This window comes from Anser cygnoides, chromosome 1 (assembly GCF_040182565.1).
Source record: "Anser cygnoides isolate HZ-2024a breed goose chromosome 1, Taihu_goose_T2T_genome, whole genome shotgun sequence".
Lineage (NCBI taxonomy): Eukaryota > Metazoa > Chordata > Aves > Anseriformes > Anatidae > Anser > Anser cygnoides.
In genome coordinates, this window is record NC_089873.1 from 51,948,733 (window position 1) to 51,973,640 (window position 24,908).

Genomic DNA, 24,908 nt, shown 5'->3' on the forward strand with positions numbered 1-24,908 from the left:
GTATTCTAAATAGAACAGAATAACTTACATTTATGAGACTTACCTGTATTTGTCCTTGGGTGGCAAAGTAAAAAAAAAAAACAAAAAAATTCTTGAGATAGATCATTTTCTTTTCTATTTTAAGTGGAATAAAACATCACTTTCCTTTACCTGGTCTGATAAAATCTAAAAGCACCATCTTTTTCCTGTACTGGAATTCCATTGTTAGTGTAATAATGAAAAGTGGTTGGTATTTAGAAAAGTGCTGGCAAAGAGAAACACATAAGAAGTTCAAGAAATATAGAAAGGGAAATGACTGTTTGGACAAATCTTACTCTTTTCTTGATTAAATCTATTAGCTACTGATTAAATCTAATAACTTCATCAAGTTGAGGGGTTTTAGGGATGATTTAGTTAGCTGTGGTTTGAATAAAAAGAGCAAGTGCTAAATATTATGCTAGAATTAAAAAGGACTAGGATTCATTGCCATTTTGTACCAAATTTGCAATAATCTGCATAAATACAAACTGCTATACAAGATTATTTTATTTTTTCAAATAAAGAAGACAAATATATGTAACTCGAGCTGCTTGCTATTTATTAAGCAATTACTTTAAAATGAAGTATTTTTCATGATCAAAATGTTTATCGCCATGGTTTCAAAATAAATAAATAAATATATAAAACATTTTCCTTCAATATTCACTGCATCTGAAGCTATTTGGACTGCAATAAAGTGAAAGCAAATGTAAATCCCTGTGAAAATTATAATAAATAAATAAATAAATGACTGTAAATTCTTGGCCTGCAATTACTGGTTTTATTCATAGAACAATGTGCATTCTGATTCATGAATAAAGAACTCAACAGAAGTTACAGCTTTGATGTATTGAAATATTTATAATAAGCAATACTTGTAAATGATTCACACTTTTTAAAAGTAATAGCTTAAAACATAAAAAGAATGGTGACATACAGCGAGCTTCAGGTGTCTAGCATTGCCATTCAGTGATTATTATGTTACATATATAGATCAAGCAGGTGATTGTTTGTCCATTCCTTGGAACAGTTACTATTCAGACTGGATCAACTCTGGCTTAGATCAGTACGGTAACACTGGTAAGCTAAATAGAAACAGGAAGTTTTCTGAAAGTTCTTTAAGGAAACTTTAATAAAATCATTTGAGTCAAAAAAATAATTATGAAGTTGTATACTGCTATAATTAGCCAAAACAATTTATTGAGAAATATTTTTTCTAAGTGTACGCTTAGAAGAACATATAAGTAAAATTAAATGAAAAACAAACAAAAAAACACATTTACTAAATGATGTCAAAGAATATTAAAATTGAGAGGAGAGGAAGATATTGAAAAACAGGGCCCTTTTTCTACTATCATGCCTAAGTTTGTCCATTGATTTAAAAAGATATTTTACCTAGGATTGCACCAGTTATTTTTCAATCAGTTTGAAGAATCTCATGCTTTAATTTTTGTTTTCATGAAATTTACCAGTTGAATAATAACTTTGGAAATAATACTTACTTTTTATTTCCCATTTGAAGATAAAACCTGTAAATTTAATTAAGACAGTTGAAATACAAGGAATATCACCTGTTTGAGAAGAAACAGAATTGCTTTAAATGAAAACTGCTAGCTCTACTAACATTCTTATGATTTCCTAAGTTGTCATGACTCAGATCTTTGACTTGAATTCATATGCTTGATCTGTTTTTTCAGTCCTGTCTGGGTTTTCTTGATGCTAAGGCTGTATGGTAAATTGGGTTATTTCTTTAAATCTTTTATAAAATGAGGTTGTAGAAAAGCATGAAAAAACCTGCTGGCACTCCGACAACATTTTTATTTATTTATTTATTTTTAATTTAAATTTACTAATTTAAATAGATAAATAAATAAGGCTGGTCTGGCTGATCATGGATTGTGTCCAAAACACTGTGGAGAGGTAGGTGTAATCCACTTGGAGAAATGTCACAAACCTTTATCACTGGTTAGGTAAAAAGTTCAATTTACTCAAACTTTTTTTTTTTTTCTCTAATTTCAATACGATATAAAGAAAGATAAAGAAAGAGAAGTATGTGTTGCTACTAGAAAAAGAAAAAGAAATTTTACTTAATGCAAACATGGAACTGTATTTACATTGTATTTTAATGTTGCTGTGGGGAGTGTAAAGTTTTTTAGGAAATACGGAGAAAAGTTAAAACTGAGGAAATTTTAATTGGAATAAACTATTACAACTACCCTAACAATAGGTCAAAATTAACATTTTTGGAAAAAATCACGACTTGACAGGTAGCAAACTACAGACTCAACTCAGGAAATAAGTGTAATAAAGAGGAAAACAACATTAAATAAAAGATAGGAAGCAAATTAGGCAACTGAAGGCTGAAAAGTGCTTGCAGATGCTTTTAAATCAATTCAGAAATGCAACCTTAAATGCATGAAATTATTATTTTATTATTATTATTATTATTATTTTATTATTTAATATGGCAAGTTAGAAACAGATGTCATAAATATGATGAGGACAAAATAAAGAACTTAAAATCTGATTGAGACAATCAATGCATCATTTTCTAGTTTTGCAAAACCCTCTCTGTTTCCTCACTGATTTACTCCACATATTTGTTTTTTTCAATCTTGAGACAAATTGTTTTTATTAAGGGCAGATAAATAGTCAGAACATATTCCCTGGTATATTTTCTACTTATAATATCTGTGAGGATGAGAGAAACAGAAAGCACCTCTTCGATAGGAATCTTATAGGAATATTTAGTTTCCATGTTTACAAAGAAAAAATATATATATTAGTCTATATGATTTTGGATTGACTTTGCTCCTGAGAAATTTGGCTGATTTGAAATATTTCCACGCTTTATGCACAAAATAACTCTGTCTGGAATTCTAAGAACTTTCTCTTAACTATCTGCCTGGCAACTGTTGGAGATGAAGCACTGATCAGGTTTGGCCTGGAGTCAGACCTGCTGTGACAGCTACCTTCTTACATTTTAGGCTCAATAGTTCTGTTAGACTGATTTGATGAAACTTTTAGTTGGTTGAACACAATCCTAATATAATTTTAGACTTCAGTCTAAATATCAGTATTGTCAATTGTTGTGAATCCTGAATTTTTTAATTACATTACATTGATTCAATGACATAATGGAATGGCATTAAATTATCTGAAGTTTGTATTAAGTAAGTAAATGCAGTTTATTTAACTGTTTTGTTCTTCTTGTTGTTGTTGTTTTTACTATTACAAATGTCATTTCCTCTGTTCCCACCACACCACAACAGCAAAATTGGAATGTTTGATTCCTCTGACATAACATGAAATCTTTATATTTGCTTTCTTAATAACTGTAGAGCATTGACTTTGTGGGAAGTCTTACAAATAGCTAAAGAGCCAGACTATTTTTCTGTTTCTAGATAATAGGGAATCATTGTCCAAGACTGCACAGATTAGATCAGCCATTTAAGATTTAACATTTTCCTTGAGCTATAGCTTGCAACAGAGATAAAATATAGCCCCTCCAAAACTTTTTTTTTTTTTTTTTTTTTTTACTGATGTGAATTTTCCACCTAAACAAGCTCAGGAAAAAAAAAATCTATTCCTATTGTAAATATGACTTGATAGGAATCACACAGTATAAGTTTGGGTTTTACTTGCCATTGGTTAGGCAATTTTCATCAACAAAGCATATGCTTTTTTTAGAAGGAAAAAAAAAGTAGATGTTCTGTAGGAATAGATTCTGTTGTGATCAGCAGTGATTCATTACAGAGGCATAGCTTCTCTCCCATCTCTATTGTCCCTCAGGTTTCTGTCAGAATGAAGTAGCTTCAAACCCCACAGCAGAACTTGATTAAGAGATGGTTCAAGGAGAATCGTTCTGCTCAGTATATCCTCAAACATTTGACGGTAGGTTGCAGTAATTTCTGGTTTTGTATTTAACATATTTTAGGTATTTAAAAATGTCTAAAAAAATGGCATATTACTAACAAGAGATGCTTAGAATCTTGATCTTTATAATTACAGTGTTTAGCTGTCTTCATCTTAATATGTTTGGAAGATCATCTAACGCATTTTCCGACCTCTCCTCTAAAAAAGTCTAACTGAGCTCATGAATCATTTTTATCACTCTCTTTGTGTTTTCCCATGAGGAAGGAGAAATAGCTGCCCAAGAGGTGAATCCTTCTGCATTTTTTTCAAAGCCTGACAGAAAACCAAGCTGCTACAGTCACTGGGGAAATAGGGCTCTTTTGCCAAGGGGTTAGCAGTCATTTACTGAGGAAGAGATGGACAGCAACCATCACAAGGAGGGCATTTCTCATGGGGGAATGACAATCAAAAACAGTGCTCTGAATCAGAATTAAGGACTTTGGTTAGTTATTTAGAGGTAAGATTCCTGTGCAAAGAGTCTATGCAGACCCTTTATAGACTGTTTTAAATATACTGTAATCTTGTTCTCAACTTTTATTTTTCATTCTGTTCTAACATCATATCATTTCTACTCTCACACACACAGTTCTAAAAGCTAGGTGATCTGTTTCCCTAGTATTGTAATTTAGTTCAATCAATAACTAAATATTTATCTCTGTTGGTGCCATTCTCTTTTCTTAGATGGTGTTTCGGTAATGTAAGGTCTGTACCTACTTCTGTGTTTCAGCTGGTGTGAATTTCTAATAAAGTTCTACAATATTTAGGTATCATTATGCAAATAGACAGATCACATGTTTAGAGAAGACGTATGGCTAGAACAAACTGTGATGAATATTTTATTCTGGGGTCATTAGTTGTTGTACAGTGTGTTAACATCCATCAAAATTGATTACTAACTTGCTTGTGTAATACAAGGAAAATATATATGTAACAGTGTCATAGGAAATCATACAGTCTCTGTCAGAGGCTTGGATTGTATAAAACAGGAAAGGACTAAAACAAATGGAAGAGCTTATCCAGCAGTAATCACAGAGTAAGACAAGAAGGGAATTCATTTTACTGCAAATATTTGTCAAAGCTGTCTGATTCATCCTCCTTGGACAATGAATGCTTTTGAGAATCCTTTGTGATCCACATGTAAACTACCAGCCTCCTGGTCTCCTGGTTCCCCTTGCTATGTCAGATTCTTCTGCATCTCAGGATCAAGCTCAATGGCAATAGTTTCAAAGAACTTTTATTCTGTCTGTCTAGAACAAAAAAAAAAAAAAAAAAAGCTAATTTAGAACACACTTTCAAGAAATGAACCCAGTTAACCTCCCTGTAGAATGTTTCATATTAATTTCTAAGTCTTTTCAGTGGAACTTGTTACCAGTTTAAAATACTATATCCATCTGGGAAGTATTAAAAAGTGCTTAGGTCTGCTTTACAATAAGTCTTAAGTTCCCGTGAAAATTACCATTTAAAGTCTTTCTCAGCTATTCTTTACATTAAAAAAAAAAAAAAAAAAAAAAAAAAAAAAAAAAAAGATTATCTGAAAGAATTGTATAGGAAAAGAAAGAAATGAAAACTTTTTTTTTTTTTTCTGAATCATTTTTTGTTCCTTCATCACCCATAGACATTAATGGAGTTTTAATTTGTTGTTACACCAAAGTTTTACACTTCATTAAATCTCTGTGCCAATAATTACGAGCCTTATTGATTTCCTATCTTTTTAGGTATTCAAGAGTTCTTCAGGGCCCGTCTCCCCCTGGATTGTTTTTCTCATATTGAGATGCCTGTGTTAATCTTTCAAAAGAGAGGCTGAAAGCATTTAGGCTTTGTGTAATACATTCTCATCTTCTTTACCATGTTACAATTAATTAGGCAGACTGAAAAGGCATTTTTTCCCAAGCAGAGAATATAGTGCATAATTTTCTATGATGATTCTTCTGTAGCAAAATATTTTAAAAGTCCCAGTGATCTCACAATCTGCAACAGGGTACATTTTCAGTACAAAAGTTTCTCTTTTACATTAATTCACTATAAATAAATAAATAGATGGATAATTATTGTTTATAATTATGATCCAAATTCAAGGAAAGGATTTAAGCAGCTAAAGCAGGTTGCAGGTACACAGCAGCTAACTAAATAAGAAACACTTGTTTGTTTCTGTTTATTGGTTACATAATCATGTCTAAACTCACTAAGCATGCCTAATTTGACCTAAAAACTTCATAGAAATGCAGTTCTGTACTTCTCCATGTAGGTTCTGAGCAGTCCAAACCCAAGAACATTGAAAACTAGTCTTTAGCATGAAAGAACAAAAACTTGGCAGAGTAGAGCTGTTTCTTCTGGAGTGCTAGTTCTTGGGACATATTGACAAAAGAAGAACTTAACAGAGCTATGAAAAGACATTTTTTTTTTTCTCCAAAAAATTGTGAATGTTATTTTGTCACATTACAATTTAAACTGTATGGGATCTTTTCCCAGTTTGCCTGCTGAATCTGAGAAGCTGTGTTGTAAGCAATACAATGTAAAGAGGCTTAAAAAAAAAAAAAAAAAAGTTGGAACCATCACATCAGCTGTCAGAAATGGTTCTTATGTTTGAATCTGGATTCCTTTTCAACTGATTTTACTGCCTCATTTCAGTTACTGTGATGTGTTAAAACTACCTTTGTACTTGACTGCAGGAACACTCTCCCAAACAATATACTGAAGGGGTAAGAATCGCATCTCACTGAAAATAAAATTATACCCAGGTCTCATGTTTAACTGCTAAGATATTATATAAATCAAGACTAGTGGTGGCATTAACTTTTCATCTTTTACATACATGTATGATTGATTGAGTCATTCTGGTTTTGCAGCTCTTGTTAGTATATGACTTCAGCAACTGGATCTCAGACAAAATAGATCTAATATGACTAAACTCAGGCCTATTCTTAGCAATTTGTGTCAGTTCTTGTTGCTAACCAGACCTGCAATTGAAGGGAAGGGAAGGGAAGGGAAGGGAAGGGAAGGGGAAGGGAAGGGAAGGGAAGGGAAGGGAAGGGAAGGGAAGGGAAGGGAAGGGAAGGGAAGGGAAGGGAAGGGAAGGGAAGGGAAGGGAAGGGAAGGGAAGGGAAGGGAAGGGAAGGGAAGGGAAGGGAAGGGAAGGGAAGGGAAGGGAAGGGAAGGGAAGGGAAGGGAAGGGAAGGGAAGGGAAGGGAAGGGAAGGGAAGGGAAGGGAAGGGAAGGGAAGGGAAGGGAAGGGAAGGGAAGGGAAGGGAAGGGAAGGGAAGGGAAGGGAAGGGAAGGGAAGGGAAGGGAAGGGAAGGGAAGGGAAGGGAAGGGAAGGGAAGGGAAGGGAAGGGAAGGGAAGGGAAGGGAAGGGAAAATGTTCCTCTGTTTTTTCAGATGTTTAGAGTAGTCTACTTTCTGAAAGCTCTCCATCCCTGATAAGTGATGGTACTAAACTATCTTTTTTTCTCCTTTTCTCTACTGTAACACAATCTTCTGCCTCTATATTTTCAATGTTCATGAAGAACTATAACTATTAGTACAACTAATTGCTAATAACTATAAATAATAATGTAATTATTGTAACTCCCTAACCTTTCTTACTATGTACCTGCATACTTGCTCTTTCTTATACTCATCTTTAGTAATATATTGTTGGTCATTTATGAATGACTTTTTTTGACTTCAGTGTCACCAAATTGCCACTGAAGCAGTAAGATATACCTCTTTGTTTCTTTACTCTTGCCTGTGGACTGAATTTATTAGCTGTCTTCTATATAGAACCTTTCAGTGAGTGTCAACATCTTCTATTTCCTTTTGCTACTGAATTTCTTCCTAAGAGAAATTAAATATTTGACTTTGTATAGGTTTTTTTTTTTTAATATATTCTTTTCCTTTCCAAACTCATTTTTTATCATGTAATTTCACAAAAAAAAAAAAAATTACCATCAATATTCAGGTTCTTAGATTCTTCAAACTTTAAGTCAGAAATATATATATATATAATTTTATAATTTCTTTTTAGAATTTCTTCCACTCACTGAACTGAAATATCAAACTGGAAAGGATTTCCTATGTCACTAGCTGCAGTCTATTGCAACTGACAAGCCTTACAACTACTTGCCGAGGCGATCGGTTCTGCGACAGACGCATTCTGCAGCTGAGTGGGGGATCGAGGCAAGCAGGGATTTTTTCCATCATTGAAGCCACTCGAGGCAGCCAAGAGAGCTGCCAGGATGTGCCAGGACGTGGCAGCCCTCGCGAGGGAGGCTGACAAGGCATGGGCAGAGCCAACAGCGGCAGTGGCGGACCATTGAAATCGGATGTCATTGCCATTTTACAGCCACTCACCAAGGCGGACTCCGCGCCAGACGCGTTCTGCAGCGGAGCTAGGGATCGAGGCCACCTGAGGCATCCAAGGGAGCTGCCAGGGCCCAGCAGCCCTCTCAAGGGAGGCTCACGAGGCGTGGGCAGAGCCAGCAGCGCCCCCTTCCCGGCCGCACAAAGGCAGCCCTCAGGGAGCACGAGCGACCAGGAGCGCAGCGACCAGGACAGGCAGACAGGGCATGGCACGTCACTCAGGGCATGGCGGGCAGTTTGCACAACAGTTCATGCTGTGGGAGGGCACCTTCACCACTCTTCTCCAATGGTCTTTCCCAACAATGGTTGTAACCTGTTCGTGAAGAGCCGTGTCATGATATCCACCAGGCAGAAAACCATGGCCTCCGCATCTTTTGCAGCCTCTTCAGCCACAGTCACTGATGTGGCTACCCAGACAGAGGTCTTGGGGAAACACACGGATGTCCAGGTCTTGGGCTGCAGGGTGTGCGTCTTCTATCAGTGCCCGACAGCAGCAGCGGTGGGTATGCCTGTGGGAGGTGTGCCCAGGTTGAAGAATTGCTTAGTCTGGTGGCGGAGCTTTGGGAGGAGGTGAGTAGGCTAAGGAGCATCAGGGAGTCAGAAAGGGAAATTGACTTGTGGAAGCACACTCTACCCTCCCTGAGACAGACTCACGAGCCTGCAACAACACAAGTGTCTCCTTCTACACAGAAGACAAAATTTCCCCCATCCCACCAGGCAGTAGGAGGGGACCTAGGCCCGGGGGGGGAATGGAAGCAGGTTCCTGCTCGGGGTGGTAGGCGAGCCCCCTCCCTGCCCACCTAACCTTCCCGTCTACCCTCGTGTAACAGGTATGAGGCTCTAGAATATGACAGTCAAAACAATGATGTAGATGAAAAGCCATCCCAGATGGAAGGGGTGCCTAAGGCAAGGCAATCTACCCCTCACATCGCAATGTCTTCTGTCAAGAAAGAAAGAAGGGTTATCGTCACTGGGGACTCCGTTCTGAAAGGGACAGAGGACCTGATATGCCATCCAGACCCAATCCACAGGGAAGTCTACTGCCTCCCTGGGGCTCGGGTAAGAGATATTGCCAGGAAAGTCACTTGCCTGGTACAGCCCACCAACTACTACCCGCTACTGGTTTTTCAGGCTGGTAATGACGAAGTAGAAAGGAGAAGTCTGAGAGCGATCAAAAGGGAGTTTAGGGCTTTGGGGCGACTACTTAAAGGATCAGGGGCACAGGTTGTGTTTGCTTCTGTCCTTACAATAGGAGGGATCAATGCTGACAAGCAGACTCATCTTACTAACACCCGGCTTTGAGACTGGTGCAACTGGCAGAACTTTGGGTTTGTTGATCATGGGAAGGTCTACGTGACACCAGGGCTGCTGGCACCAGATGGGATGCACCTCTCTCAGAGGGGGAAAAGGATTTTTGCCAAGGAGTTAGCGAGGCTGATAGATAGGGCTTTAAACTAGAGTCGAAGGGGGAAAGGGATAAAACCAGGCCTGTCGGTGATAAACTAAGAGATGGCACAGTAGAATCAGACGGACTGTGTGCTAATGAGGTCCTTTGGTCTGCTCCACGAGGTGCTGCATGCAATGAGGTGCACTTGAAGTGATTCTCCACAAACACAAGCAGTATGAAGAATAAAATGGATGAGCTAGAAGTCTTGGCCCAGTCCCTCAGCTGCAATATCTTCGGCATAAGTGAAACCTGGTGGGATGAGTCCTATGACTGGTGTGTCACAGTAGATGGTTACAGGCTCCTCAGGAGGGACAGGCAGGGCAGGCGAGGCTGGGGGGGGGGGGGGGGGGGGGGGGGGGCTGTATGCGAAGGAGGGGCTGGACTGTGTGGAGCTTGAAGTTGGCGATGGCAAAGTTGAGAGCCTCTGGGTAAGGATTAAGAGACAAACAAATAAAGGGGATGTCGTTCTGGGAGTCTGTTACAGACTACCCAGCCAGGATGACAACACTGATCAATTATTCTTTGAGAAACTAATACCTCGAGATCAACTCCCCTTGTCCTTATGGGGAACTTCAACTTGCCAGACATCAACTGGGATTACCACGCTGCCAACACGAGCAGGTCCAGGAGGTTCCTAAAGCATCTCAATGACAACTTCTTGGTGCACGTGCCAACTGGGAAGGGTGCCCTCCTAGATCTGTTGCTGGAGAACAGAGATGTTCTTGTGGGGGACGTGGCAATTGGTGGCTGCCTTGGTCATAGCGACCATGAAGCAATTGATCTTAAAATTTTTAGTGACAGGAGGAAAACTGCCAACAAAACTTCAGCCCTGGATATGGGGAAAGAAGAGGCTGCTCAGGGAACTAGTTAGCAAGGTCCCCTGGGAAACTGCTTTTGAAGGCGTTGGCATCCATCAGTGCTGGTCAGTCTTTAAGCACTGCCTCCTAAACCATAGGATTGGGCAATCCCAAAATATCGGAAGTCAAGCAGGCAGGGCAGAAGGCCTGCTTGGCTGACCAGGGATCTGGAGCTTGGGCAGAAAAAGAAAGTGTATGGCTGCTGGAAACAGGGTCAGACAATGTGGAAGGACTACAGGGATCCTGTTCCCTTTTGTAGGGAGAAAGTTTGTGTGGCCAGAGCCCAATTAGAGTTGAAGCTGGCCAGGACTGTGGGAGACAATAAAAAGGTCTTTTTAAAATATGTGAATAGAAAAAGGAGGACCATAGAAAACACAGGTCCGCTACTTGATGGGGAAGGTCACCTCACAGACAAGGACATAGGCAAAGCAGAGACATTTAATGCCTTCTTCGCCTCTGTCTTCAACGCTGATTATGGGCTTTGGGAACCCGGGTGCCCTGAGCTGGAGGACCATGATGGTGGCAAAGATAAACTCCCAACCAACCCTGAATGTGTGCGGTATTTGTTGCTCCACCTGGATCCATACAAGTCCATGGGTCCAGATAGGATTCATTCCAGAGTGCTTGGAGAGCTGGCTGACGTCATCGCAGGAAATCTCTCAATTATTTTTCAGTGGTCTTGGGAATCTGAAGAGGTCCCAGTTGACTGGAAGCTGGCAAATGTTGTACCAATTTTCAAGAAGGGTAAGAAAGAAGACCCTAGAAAATACAGGCCTGTCAGTCTCACATCAGTGCCTGGTAAAATTATGGAGATTATCCTTGAAGTTATTGAAGCACACCTGGGTCACCATGCAGTCATTGGTCTCAGCCAACATGGGTTCACGAGGGGTAGGTCCTGTTTGACTAACTTGATTTCCTTTTATGATAAGATCACCCATCTAGTCGATCAAGGGAAATCAGCTGATGTGATCTTTTTGGATTTCAGCAAAGCTTTTGACATGGTTTCCCATAGGATCCTACTTGACAAAATGTCCAGCATACAGCTGGACCAAAAAATCAGATGATGGGTGAATAACTGGCTGTTGGGTGGGGCTGAAAGTGTTATGGTAAATGGGGCCGCATCAGGCTGACAGCTGATCACCAGTGGGGTCCCCAAGGGCTCTGTTTTAGGGCCAGGTCTCTTCAGTGTTTTCATAAACAATTTGGATGTAAGACTAGAATGTGTTTTGAGTAAGTTTGCTGATGATACTAAACTGGGAGGAGTTGTTGACTCTGCTGAGGGTGGAAAGGCCTTGCAGAGAGATCTGGGCAGATTGGAGAGCTGAGCAATCACCAACCGCATGAAGTTTAACAAGAGCAAGTGCTGGGTCCTGCAGCTGGGATGGGGCAACCCTGGCTATATGGAGACTGGGTGACGAGACGCTGGAGAGCAGCCCTGCAGAGAGGGATCTGGGGGTTGTGGTTGGTAGCAAGTTGAATATGAGCCAACAGGGTGCCCTGGCAGCCAGGAGGGCCAACCGTATCCTGGGGTGAATCAAGCATGGCATTGCTAGTGGGTCAAGGAAGCGATTGTTCCGCTCTACTCTGCGCTGGTGCGGCCTCACCTCGAGTACTGTGTGCAGTTCTGGGCACCACAGTACAAAAAGGTTGTGAAAGTATTGGAGAGTGTCCAGAGGAGGGCTACTAAGATGGTGAAGGGCCTAGAGGGGAAAACGTATGAGGAGTGGCTAAGGTCACTTGGCCTGTTCAGCCTGGAAAAGAGGAGGCTGAGGGGAGATCTCATCACGGTCTACAGCTTTCTCTCGAGGAAGAGCGGAGGGGCAGGCACTGATCTATTCTCTTTAGTGTCCAGTGATAGGACCTGAGGGAATGGTGTCAAGCTGCGACAGGGGAGGTTCAGGCTGGCTATCAGGAAGAGGTTCTTCACTGAGAGGGTTGTCGCACACTGGAATAGGCTCCCCAGGGCTGTAGTCATGGCACAAAACCTGTCGGCGTTTAAGAAGGATTTGAACTGTGCTCTCAGTCATATGGTCTGAATTTTTGGGTAGACCTGTGTGGGGTGCCAGGAGTTGGACTCGATGATCCTTATGGGTCCGTCCCTTCCAACTTGGGATATTCCATGATTCTATGATTCTGTGATTCTACTATTTTAAACCGATCTGTCTCTGTTGAATAGCTTTTCTTTTTTTTTTTTTTTTTTAAATCCTTTAACAGATATTAGAAAATTGTTCTAGATCTTTACCTTCTTCTAATTTACATCCTAGTTAAATTTATTATAGACACATAATTCTTGTGAAAGCTTTATTCTGTATTTTACATATGTCTTGACTTCCATGACACCTCCCTCTTCCCTTACAAAGTTATTTGCATTTTAAGAATATACTGAACATTCTGTTCCTGCTTCCAGGAACAGCTATGGTGCTTGTTTTATTAGCTCTTATATGACATTAATACCAACTAATGACACTACTGCTAGCACTAGTAGGTTCTAGATGCTGAGGTGTGATTGTATCAGCATCTAATGAAACTTATTTTGTAAATGAAGTTTCAGCTTTACAGGAAGGATATTTTAAAATATTTTCCTATGTTCATAACTATCTTTCTTTCTTCTGCTGATTTGGATCTATCTATAAACTGTAAAATACAAATAAACCCTGCTCTCAACTCTCAGCAATTGTTCCCACTACTGAAGTCGATATATCTGCAGAATCTGGGGGCAAAACTATATCTTACTATTATTCCCTCATGCAAAATCTTATATTTGATAGGTTATCATCACCTCTTTTTATGATATAATAGATGTAAAATGAAATATTTTTCTTTCTTTACTCCAGATAACATGGTTTGAGGTAATATTAATATTTTTTGAGGTATATGTCTTGAGGTAATATTAAAACACCCATCTTCATGTCTATTCAGATGTGATTGGATTTCACTGGACAATTACATGGGCCTGTAAGAATGAAAATTGGGGTTATTTCAGTTGTTGTATGTTCCAAGTATCTTTGGAATGGGAAAAAAAAAGTTTAATTCAATCTTCAAAAATGAGATTTTTCTAAACCACATACAACAGTACTTGAAAAACTCTTAATAAAATTTTAATATTGTTTTTAATTCAGTATAAAGATGTATGAAAACTAGGGAAAAGGTATTAAGACTTTCTGATCATTTGCATAGACTGTTGACTTTATTTGCATTTGGGTGTGCTCAGCATCAAGAATTTATAAGAAGGTTGTTGATTGTCTTCATATATTTAATTTTGAATAGCTGTACTAAGTTAAAACTAAACTGCATTATGCTTAATATTTAAGGAACAGGATGGTGTGGGCTAATGTTCTGACAAACCTTTTACTTTTTTGTTACTAGTTTAAATTCAAGATAGATGGCTAAACAACTTTAGAAATCAAGAAGTCTGTCTTACAAAATTAAACTGTTCTTCCTCTAACTTTTGGTAAGGCATTTTCAGGCATGACACTATCAAACCAGAAGCAAGTATTGAGCAGATGGAGCAATAGTACTATTTTGCTAACCCTATAGTTTGCTCCTGTTTCATGACTGAAACAAATGTGCATTACACTTCAGAAAAACATGCTCATTTTTCCTCATGGGAATCACTTAGCCTTCGTATCTGCAGCAGAACAGCTTGGCTTCTTGTTCACCAATTATGGAATTAAAGAGCAGTTCAGTGTTCCCTTAGGATAAATTGAGACAAAATAATGTGTGACTATATTACTATCATATTAACTGTGTCCCAGGGGCAAAGCTGAGAGTGAATAGGAATAGACAGTTGAGGTATTTCCTAATTTTTGATTGCTTGCCTTTCAATACTAGTACCGATCTTTTAATGTAATTGTGTATGTAATAGTAAGAAATTGGATTATTTTACTTCCTTGTGTGTCCATTATCTGTCTTCTAGATGCAGAGAATCTAATCAAAACAAGAGAATTCCTTTTATTTGTTTTTCCTCTTGCTTTTTTCTTGAGAGCTTGTGCTGCAGCACTCATTTTTATAGGTTTGTCAATCATTCCCTTCAGTGTTCTTTACCTTGCTTGTGGTATCTGAACTCTGTTTGCTCAAAATTTGTCTTTTTTTTTTTTTCTCCAAATCTTCACTTGTTCAGTACGACTTTTTAGTTCCATGTTTATACCATTATTAAGTAGTGTCTTATCTTTCTTTTCTTTCCTCAAGTACTGAGCATTGCATTGAAGCCATTGATCATTCCAGAATTTTAGAACATTCAAGGTTGCATTCCAATTCTTATTTCTTATTTATTTCTTATTTCTTATTTCTTATTTCTTATTTCTTATTTCTTATTTCTTATTTCTTATTTCTTATTTCTTATTTCTTATTTCTTATTTCTTATTTCTTATTTATTTATTATTTATTTATTATTTATTATTTATTATTTTTCTTACTTCTTATTTATTTATTATTTATTATTATTTATTCAATTCGTATTTCTTATTAAAAGTATTATTTTAATTTTCACTGAGTGTTTAAGTGAAATCCATTTACAACATTATAACAGTTTTCTTGGATTAAATCACCCTACACAAAATGAATAATACTGAACACAGAACAACTTGAAAAAAAGGAAACTAAATACTACAGTAGATATATTTCAATATGAGTATATGTAGTAAGAAGTCATAAGGTTCTAAAAGTAGTATAGCTATATATGCATGTATATATGTATATGGCCCACTGCTGAACTGAATGTATTCATCTTCTCATTCAATATTAGCTAAAGGTTGACTGCACTGTGCCATAGTCAAGAAAAAAAAAAAAATATATATATATTTAAATGCCTAGTGTTTCCTACTACAGATAATTCTCACAAAATTTTCTTCATGCAGTTGCCAAAATGTTGTCATTTGATTTTTGTTTGATGCGTGACATACCTTTGTGATACACTGCCTTCATTTTCTCCTGTGGTACTCCATTAAGATTCAGTAGAGTTCCATAATACATGTTAAAAAAAAAAAAAATCCCCTTTTCTTTTCTTATCCATACCCATTCCTTCAAGGCTCCTTGCCAGAATCACTGAATGTTCCCATGTGAAACTAGAGTCTTGGCAGACTACGAAAACACATTGCAGGTCCAGTGAGAAGAAATGTTTGTTGCCATAGGGACTCTGTGTGAAAAAGAGGTAGAAATAAACCCTTCACCCCAAACAGAACCCTATGGAGCTGAATTAGACTCGAAGTAGACTGTTGACAGACAGATAAACACTTTCATTTTCTTTCTTTCAAAACAACTTCCAACAATATGCAAGTGAGAGGTTATCAGGCTTTAGTGATGGGGATGAAGGGAATAAGGACAGTTTCATCAGTAAAGACTGGATCAATACTTGACTTCAAAACTGTCTCTCTTGTGTAGAAATTAGCTAAGTAGTGCAGCTTGTGTATAGGGCAAATTTAAAATAAATGCAGCACCTAGAGGAAAAAAAATCTTTCATCATAAGAAGATTTTGTTCATAATTCTGTGCCTTGGTACAGCAGGCCAGATAAAATAGCCCAAGGAAACAATACCAGCACAAGAAAATGGATTACAACATAGTCCCTGTAGATATCTTAGGGATTATTTTTTTTTTTGCATTCTTCCAATATAACATACAGTTAATATTTCTGTGAGACATCTTTATTGTTTTTAAAAATCACACTATTTAGAACATTGCCCAATGTATTAACTAAAGATTATGACAGATAAATTATGCATGGTTCTTCTGCTTTGTTGGTAGTCTCTCACTGAGAGTATTGTTTGTATGCATTTTGTTGAATTACATTACTATTTCATAGGAAAGATGAAATGTACAGAGAAGTCAGGTGGTAATGTTAGTGACTAAAACTATCCAAAAGAGCACAGTCCATCTCAATTTTCTTGGTAAGAAGTCTGGACAATTATGTATTGAAGCTTTGTATTATGTATCATTTGCTCAATTCTTTTGATGTGCTAGTTTTGATTGCAATTTTATCTCTTTTCACTAAGAAAATATTTGAAAACCATTGATGCGTGATATTTCTCATAAAAAAAAAAAACTTAGAAAACACTGAAAACAGTTTTTTGTTTGTTTTTTTTTTTTTTAACTTGCATTCAGTCATTCAGCCTTTTTTTTTTTTTTTGGCAAACATAAATGCATATATGTAATGCATATGTATATGCACAATGTAGTGCAATAATATATACATATGTATATATTTAGCTGTATCACAATTTGTTTCAAAAAGAAATCTTTAAATTAATATCTTTAAAGTACAAAATATCTTGAAAGGCAAGGCAAGGCGAAGTGAGGTGAGGCGAGGTAAGGCAAGAGGAAGGGAAGGAAACTTAGTCTAGCTAGTACGTGTCAGTTTGATTATGGCCTACTAATTCCTACCCCCCCCCCCCCCCCCCCCCCCCCGTAACTCTAAAGGATAATGACCCTTTCATTTTTTTAGACAAAAACTTCTATAAACTTAAAAATTGAATGCTTTTTCATGCTGTTGCGTGTACCTGAAAAGGCTCTAATGGGTTTCTTGAGGGTTATTTCTGAAGATGGTGGCAACAAATTACTTCTGAGCACCTATGTCAAATTCAGAAATAGTGAAGAATGCCTCAGGGTTAGGTTGAGTGTTTTCTTTCTGCCATAACTGCTGTAACCTATGAGAGAGAACACAAATAATTCCCCCGAGGGTCTTTGAGTTTCCTTTTGCTCACAGAGCTCTGAACCCCATTTTACAGCTGATAACAGTCACTCGTCTATCAAAAATGTTTAACAAAGACAAAAGCTCATGTTTTGAATGAATGAATGTGGTACTAGAAAGAATTTTCTCCCTCCTTCCTCTGAAGGGAAAATGTAATGAGACTTTTTTTCATTTTAATTTTTGCATTCATCTGATGCATTGAAAATTGGCTGGAATAAGTTTGATGCCTAGTAGGTGTTTCTTGTGAAACTAAACTACTCCGTAGCTTCTTTGAAGCTTCTTGTACAAAGTAAGGCTGATATCCAGATATGCATAAAGAAAAAAAAAATTCCAAAGTTATCTCTGTAGCACTTGGTACCTTTTTTTGTTTGTGTTGTTTTCGCTGTAATTTGAGGTGCAGTTGCCTTCCTGGTAATACCTGAGCATTTGTTCTAATATTTTTTTAATTTTTTTTTTTATTATTTTGCAGAGATGTAATATGGTGAACAGTGATCTCCCTTGCTTCCTTTTGAGGAAATTTTTATTCCCATTTTGTGACTTTAGCTCTGTAGATCTAAGTTTGCTGTAAAACTGTAGGCATGTTTTCTGACCTACGGTGGATGGAGGAATGTGAACTAGCTTATGGACTCTTTTGGATTTGCTATACAGTTGTAAAGCATTAGATTAACGATGCAGGAGATTCTTTAAAGCACTGATTACCCTGAAACTGGGAAACAGAGTAAAATGTCTTGACTGGGCTGACATAGTCTGTAAGCGATGCCAACTGTTAAACTCAGTTTTCCTGAGTCAGGTACTAGTTCTTGCATTTTACTGCATTTATACTGAAAGATTACCTACCAAATGAAAATATTCAGTTTTTAAGAGTCAAATATATCTTCCTTAATGTATATAAAAAATCTATAATCAGTAATCATTTAGAATTTTGTCTCTATATACATAAATATAAATACATTTCCTAGGAATTAGTGAAAAGTTGCTAGTTGGTTACGCTGTTCGCTAAAAGTCATTTGGGAACTATAAGAGTCTACATGGTTTTCATTATGTGAAATATTTCCAAAGATAATACATGATTCTGTAGGTTGCTTAAGAATATTGGTATAAATTAACACTTTAATATTTGACCTAATATGAATCAGTACAATATAAACTATGTGCAAAGTGTGTAGATGAGGATTTATGGCTTTTCTGAGCTTCTCTGAATTTATATTTGAAAGTACTCTAAAAGCATATTTTAGTGAAAGTCTTCATAGCTTGAGCCTTCACCCTGGAACTCAGTTCTAGGTATAGGATATAGGTGGATGTTGACACAAAAGGACACTATGTCTCTGTCTCCCTGAGACCTATGTTTCAGGGTTGTAAAATCTACTCCTGTGGGATATAAATACTTGAACTCTAGCTTTATAAACATGAAAGGCAATGAGGAAATGGGTTGCACTTTGGCTCATTTGTCTGTTTTCTACATAAGTGTAAATCACTGAATGCTGGGATCAGAGATGTTGACAAAATATGAGAAACTACTTCAGACCCAACTGTAGCTCAAACTGTCTGATATTACATAGGAATATAACTAAAAAACAAAGATCAGTTTTCCAAAGTCTTTCTGGAGAAAGGAGTACTCATAACTGTGATGAAAGGAGCATAATGAAAGGGCACATTCAAGGATGTGAGAGAAAAGGATTTGGTACAAATGTCTCGAAGAGGGTGTCTTATATAAGAGACACAATCTAGGAATTTTGAGCTAGGGCTTTGCTGAGTTGGGAAAATAGATGTTTTTAGAGGTGACATGAATTGACTATAAATATAGATTGAGAAAAATGGAGTGAACCTCCCTATAGATGCTTTTATTTAAAACTTAATCAGGCCTGAAAAGGTAGCTCATCTGTAGCCAGTAATGAGTTCACATTTTGCTGAATGTATTCCTTGGTCAAGAGATTCATTAAATGACTAGCTGTCTCAGGCATCACAAAATGAATGTTTTGAATGCATTCATAACTTAGGAGTTTAACAGAAAGTGGTGTAAAAGAAAGAACACAAAGTATATATTTCTTACTAAGCTGATTTACTTTATGTCTGGAGTAATAATGTAAAACTGATGATTTAATCAGTTTTGGCAAAGGGCCTAATGTTTGTAAGTGAAAGAATTTTAGGCAAATAGGTCTAAGGACTAATATAAAACTCTTTCTACTCTGAGTCTGACTAATTTTGCTTTTCTGTCTCTCTTTCAATCAAAACTACAACATGTAAGTTTCAACACCTACTGTAGAGACTGATGACATTTTAAAAAGGAAGTCATTAGTCTTTTATATAAGTTGTATTTTATTCTATGTCTTTGCCCAGTTATAGGTTTCTAATAATCTACTAAAGACAATAAATTAAAAGAGCATTTTCAGTTTCCAGAATTTCAGTCTTTTTTGGAATTGCCCGATCCTATGCTTTTAGGAGGCAGTGCTTAAAGACTGACCAGCACTGATGGACTCCAACGCCTTCAAAAGCAGTTTCCCAGGGGACCTTGCTAACTAGTTCCCTGAGGAGCCTGAATGGTAAAGCATTCTGCTGGGAGTTTTCATGTCTTACTTATGAGCTGTTGCAAGATGACTTGGCACTAATGTTTTAGTTCCTGTATCTGGTGGCACAAATTGACTGTTGTAAGTAGTTTTATTCTCCCTCCTTTAATTTCCACATTTAATGCTGGGTGGCTAACATAATGGTAGTTTTAGCTCTTTATTAATGTCAGAGACCACAGCTGGACATTCAAATTAGACATTAGGGAAAAAAAAAAATCCACTAGAAAAGCTGCAGAATAGACTTGGAGATTTTCAAGCCTTGTCTAGACAAAGCCACACCTGGTCTTTTCTCAGGTTGGTTATAGTCCCATTTTGAGTAGGAAGTGACCTATATGACATTCATAGGTAGTGCTCCCAACCATCATTTCTGTCATACCATGATAATGCTGTAGCTCAGTAAGACAGAAAAGGTAAAGAAAGTTGGCTGCAATCACCTTGCATATCTATATATATGCATCCCAGAGAATGTTGGTCTTTAGATTTTTTAATATCTAGGAAAATTTCTACATCACACCAATATACTATACTAAACAGATTTGATGATGAGAAAGCTAAACAATCCTCAGATGTAGGTGATGGATTTTAGAGCTATGTCAGAAACCTCAGTATCTGTTTTTGTGGCTTATTTCCATCTGATAAGGTTTCCACTATTTCTTGCTCTGGGCTGCAAATTGCATATTTGAGATCTGAGTCAGACATCACAGCCTAGGCAGGACAAACAAGCAATGTGCTCTAAGAGTTTTTCTGAAGTTCTCTGAATCATATATATCACTATATTACAAGCAGAGTTGTTCATGGTCAACATTATACAACTCACGTGTTAATGGAGTTATAACTGATATACCTGTTTTCTTTTTTCTTTCTTTTTTCTTTCTTTTTTTTTTTTTCCTACGTTAAGTTCATTGTTTCTTCTTTACTATAGGCAAACACTTGTTATTCCAATGATCAATTTGCCCAGAGAACTGGAAGACCATCTCTGGAAGTGTTTAAGGTGAGGCTGGATTGGGATTTGAGCAACCGGGTCTAGTGGAAGGTGTCCTTGACGGTGGCCACGGACTTGGAACTAGATGGTTTTTCAGGTCGCTTCCAACCTAAACTATTCTATTATTCTATATCTCAACATAACTGATACAGTTACTATAGAGCACTGCATAGTGCTTCTGTTCTTGTATTTTCACATATCACCAATGCAAGCACGCCCACCAGCAAAACTATTTAAATAGTACAGTCTTCTCAAGCGTCTTTACCCAAGTAAACATACCTTGTTGCATTGAGATTTATCAGTGAATGCAGGAAAAGAATCATTTCCCTCTTATATTCTCTTTAATACTGATAAAGCAAAAGTGTTGATAGGTTAAACTTGAAATAGTAGTGGTATCTTACAGGAATCTGCAGCAAAGGAAATGGATGTTATTTTATAGAATGACTGAGAAATATGAAGTGTTTAGGCAGAGATTAAAAACACCCACAAATAGCATTCATCATATTTTCATCTTAATGGGAATGAAGACATGTATGCTAATGCTTTTTTGCTATTCAGATAAATACAGCTAGCAGTGATAAGTGTTTTGAGTAACAGTGAGTAAACTGAATACTTTGCAGCATGACATCCTTATTGTACTTTGCATTTCACTTATTTATTTTTTCTTTTTGATACAAATAAATTCTATTACTTTGCCCTGTCTACTTAAATGAAAGATACATTTTTCTTCAAGACTGGGCAGATCAGTGAGGACCATAAAATATTAACGATGAAATCTTGGGGAATTAGATGTGTCTGTGACTATAGGTTTATCTTGTTGGCAGAGTTTTCTTAGTCTAACCTATTTCTTTTGCATGATCTCCATCAGAATGATGTACTGAAAAAAGAAAAAAGAAAAAAAAAAAGAAAAAAAAGAAAAAAAAGAAAAAAAAAAGAAAAAAAAAAAAGAAAAAAAAAGAAAAGACTGTTCAGATTAAAAATGTATTATTTTTTTTTCCCGGACAGATAAAGGGCTGGTTTCGTTTGTTTTGTCTGTTTGTTTGTTTTAATGATGTAAGTTTATTTAGTGTCTTTATAAATTTTGTTGCACACTTTCGTTATTCAAAATCAGACCTGTTTGCCAGTCTGCCTCTTCCTTTTATTTCACCTTGTATCACACTACTCTGCAGAATGTTATTCCTCACATGGAGCTAGAAGAATGGAAAGAAGAATGGAGAAAGAATATGATATTTTCACTTGTAGTCTTGTACCATAACAGGGAAAGGATCCTTAACAGGCTAGCTGCCATGATGATTACAATATGTGGTGTGGAAGAAGCTGAGACTTTTAGGTTTTGACTATGTTTGGGAGCGGAGGGTAGGGAGGAAAATGGGAAGTGATCATGCCCTCTCCCTTTTCAATATATATATATTGGAAATATATATGTATATATATATTTTTACATGGCTGGGGCTTGCTTGATCAAAACTTCCGTCCCAAAGACAGGAGGACTGAGTGAACCCTTTCTTTGGTTGAGGGATATATTATTTTATCTTCCTTATTGCTCTACCTCAAACATCCTGATTTGTGTCTTCATTAGTTAGCTGCTGTTAAAATGGTTTAATTTTAAAACAAACAAACAAACAAACAAGCAAATAAAAAACTCTTTGGCTAATGAGGCAGACAAAATTTTCAGATAATGTTAATCTGTGCAGGTTAGATGCTAATGATTTTAATGAATTATCTAGGTAGCAACGTACAGGAACAGGTGTGCTGACTCTTCAGTGAAGAATAAATGGAATTATATAAGAAGAGCTCAGGATAAAAGTCCATGAACAACAAGAAGATGTCTCTATCAGTAGTTTGTGACTAGTTAGCTAAAATTATTTAACCAATCCCTATTTGTAAATTTTTATTTGTTCTGAAGAAAAGTTATGCTACAATAAAGTATGATGTATTATAAACTAAAGAGTCAAGGTGAAAGAAGCTTAATCCAGTTGGAGGCTGGTCACCAGTGGTGTCTCCCCGGGCTCAGCACTGGGGCCAGTTCTCTTCAATATCTTTATCAATGATCTGGACAAGGAGATCAAGTGCACCCTCAGTAAGTTTGCAGATGACACCAAGTTAGGTGCAAGTATTGATCTGCTCAAGGGCAGGAGGGCTCTGCAGAGGGATCTGGATAGGCTGGACCGATGGGTCAAGGCCAACTCTGTGAAGTTCAACAAGGCGAAGTGCTGGGTCCTGCACTTGGGCACAACAACCCCACGCAATGCTACCGGCAAGTAGGCCAGTAAGAGTGGCTGGAAGGCTGCCTAGGGGAAAAGGATTTGGGAGTATTTCACAGAATCACAGAATCATCTAGGTTGGAAGAGACCTCCAAGATCATCTAGTCCAATCTCTGATCTAACACTAACAAATCCTTCAATTTGTGGACAGACAACTGAATATGAGCCAGCAGTTTTCTCAGGTGGCCAAGAAGGCCAACAGCATCCTGGGTTGTATCAGAAATAGTGTGGCCAGCAGAAGTGATTGTTTCTTGGTACTCAGCTCTGGTGAGGCTGCACCTTGAATACTGTGTTCAGTTTGGGACCCTTCAGTACAAGAAGGACACTGAGTTGCTGGAATGTGTCCAAACATGGGCAACAAAGCTGGTGAAGTGTCTAGAGAACAAGTCTTATGAGGAGTAGCTAGGGGTTATGGGGTTGTCTAACTTGGAGAAAAGAAGGCTCAGGGGAGACCTTATTGTACTTAACAATTACCTTAAAAGAGGTCGTAGTAAGGTGGAGGTTTGGATATTCTCCCAAGCACCAAGTGATAAGACAAGAGGAAATGTCCGGAAGTTGCACCAGGGGAGGTTTATGTTGGATATTAGGAAAAATTTATTTACTGAAAGGGTTTTGAAGCATTGGAACAGGCTGCCCAGGGAAGCAGTTGAGTCACCATCCCTGGAGGTCTTCAAGAAACATGTAGATTTGGAATTTAGTAGCATGGTTTAGTGGTGAACTTATCTGTACTAGGTTAAAGGTTGGACTAGATGATCTTGGAGGTCTTTTCCAGCCTGAATGATTCATTGATTCTATGATATTACAATAAAGCATTATGTATTATCGGTATGTTTATTTAGGAAGTAAAATTAAATAAAATGACCCAGTATATATTAAATTAAAACCATACCATAGTATAGATGGCACAATACAGTTCTTGCATTCCCTTTAGTCTGAGTTGGACAATTATTTTCTAATATAGAAGCCACTACAAACTACTTCTTGCTAGAAGGTATATAGATATGCAAATATTGTTAAAATAGGTCTCCTTCCTCTTCCATGGCTGATACAGAAGAAAAATTAATAGCACATAATAAGAATGTAAAATTAGGTCTTACATAATTTTTTCCTCCTTTGTTTTTATAGCTAGGTTAATCTATCTAGGTCACACAATTTCCATGGCAGATTAGCACATTATGTTCATTATTTTATGCAACAAATTCTTCTAGAGAACCTAAAAATTATGCTAATGTGGACTTTTACATCCTTGTTAAATTAATTGTATATGACTGGGACATTCTTGTTTTTTCTCCTCCTACTTGAATCACACATCTTGACATGCATTTGCTATTGCCATATTATTTTGTTTACTACTGTGATGGGATTTTATCAATCTACTTTCAATAATATTTGGATAAAAATGGTTTTGCTCTCCTAGACCCTTCAGAAATTACACTGGGATTCCAAAGACAGGCATCATCTCACCTAATATATTGTCTTCTAAAAGTGGAATGAAGAAATAAAATTTGCGTATTCACAGTGCCTCTCTTAAATAAATTAAATTCTCAAAACTCATTGCTAAATATATATTTCTACGAAAAATATGAACCCATGATCCCATGATCTTCCAGTCCAGACTGCCTCAAACTCATTATCCAATATTGTCTCCTTTAATAAAATAATAAAAGATAGTCCTGCAGTCCCTGGGGCATACCCACAACGTTCCAGAGTTGTTGCAGTTTCTGGGCTCCTCTTAGGTTTTTGTTGTTGTTGTTGTTGTTTGTTGTTGTTGTTGTTTCGGCCAGTATCTTCCCCTGTTTGCTGATGTTGGTTCACTGAGATTATTTCACAGAGACAGAGC

At 37.2% G+C, this 24,908-nt stretch overlaps 1 protein-coding gene across 6 annotated transcripts in view; it reads left to right on the forward strand.

The window, feature by feature from the left end:
- Positions 1–24,908, forward strand: part of MGAT4C (MGAT4 family member C) — a 419,195-nt gene that overhangs the window by 362,599 nt on the left and 31,688 nt on the right. For 2 of the 6 annotated variants that reach the window (XM_066995539.1, XM_048061022.2), the window contains 2 exons: positions 3,811–3,912; positions 20,745–20,813. The exons of 2 other annotated variants lie outside the window; for them this stretch is intronic. The gene's annotated coding sequence lies outside the window, so the exon portion shown is untranslated. Of the gene's footprint in view, positions 1–3,810; positions 3,913–20,720; positions 20,814–24,908 lie in introns of all 6 variants that reach the window. 2 more of the 6 variants (XM_048061021.2, XM_013190040.3) reach the window with 2 other exon arrangements.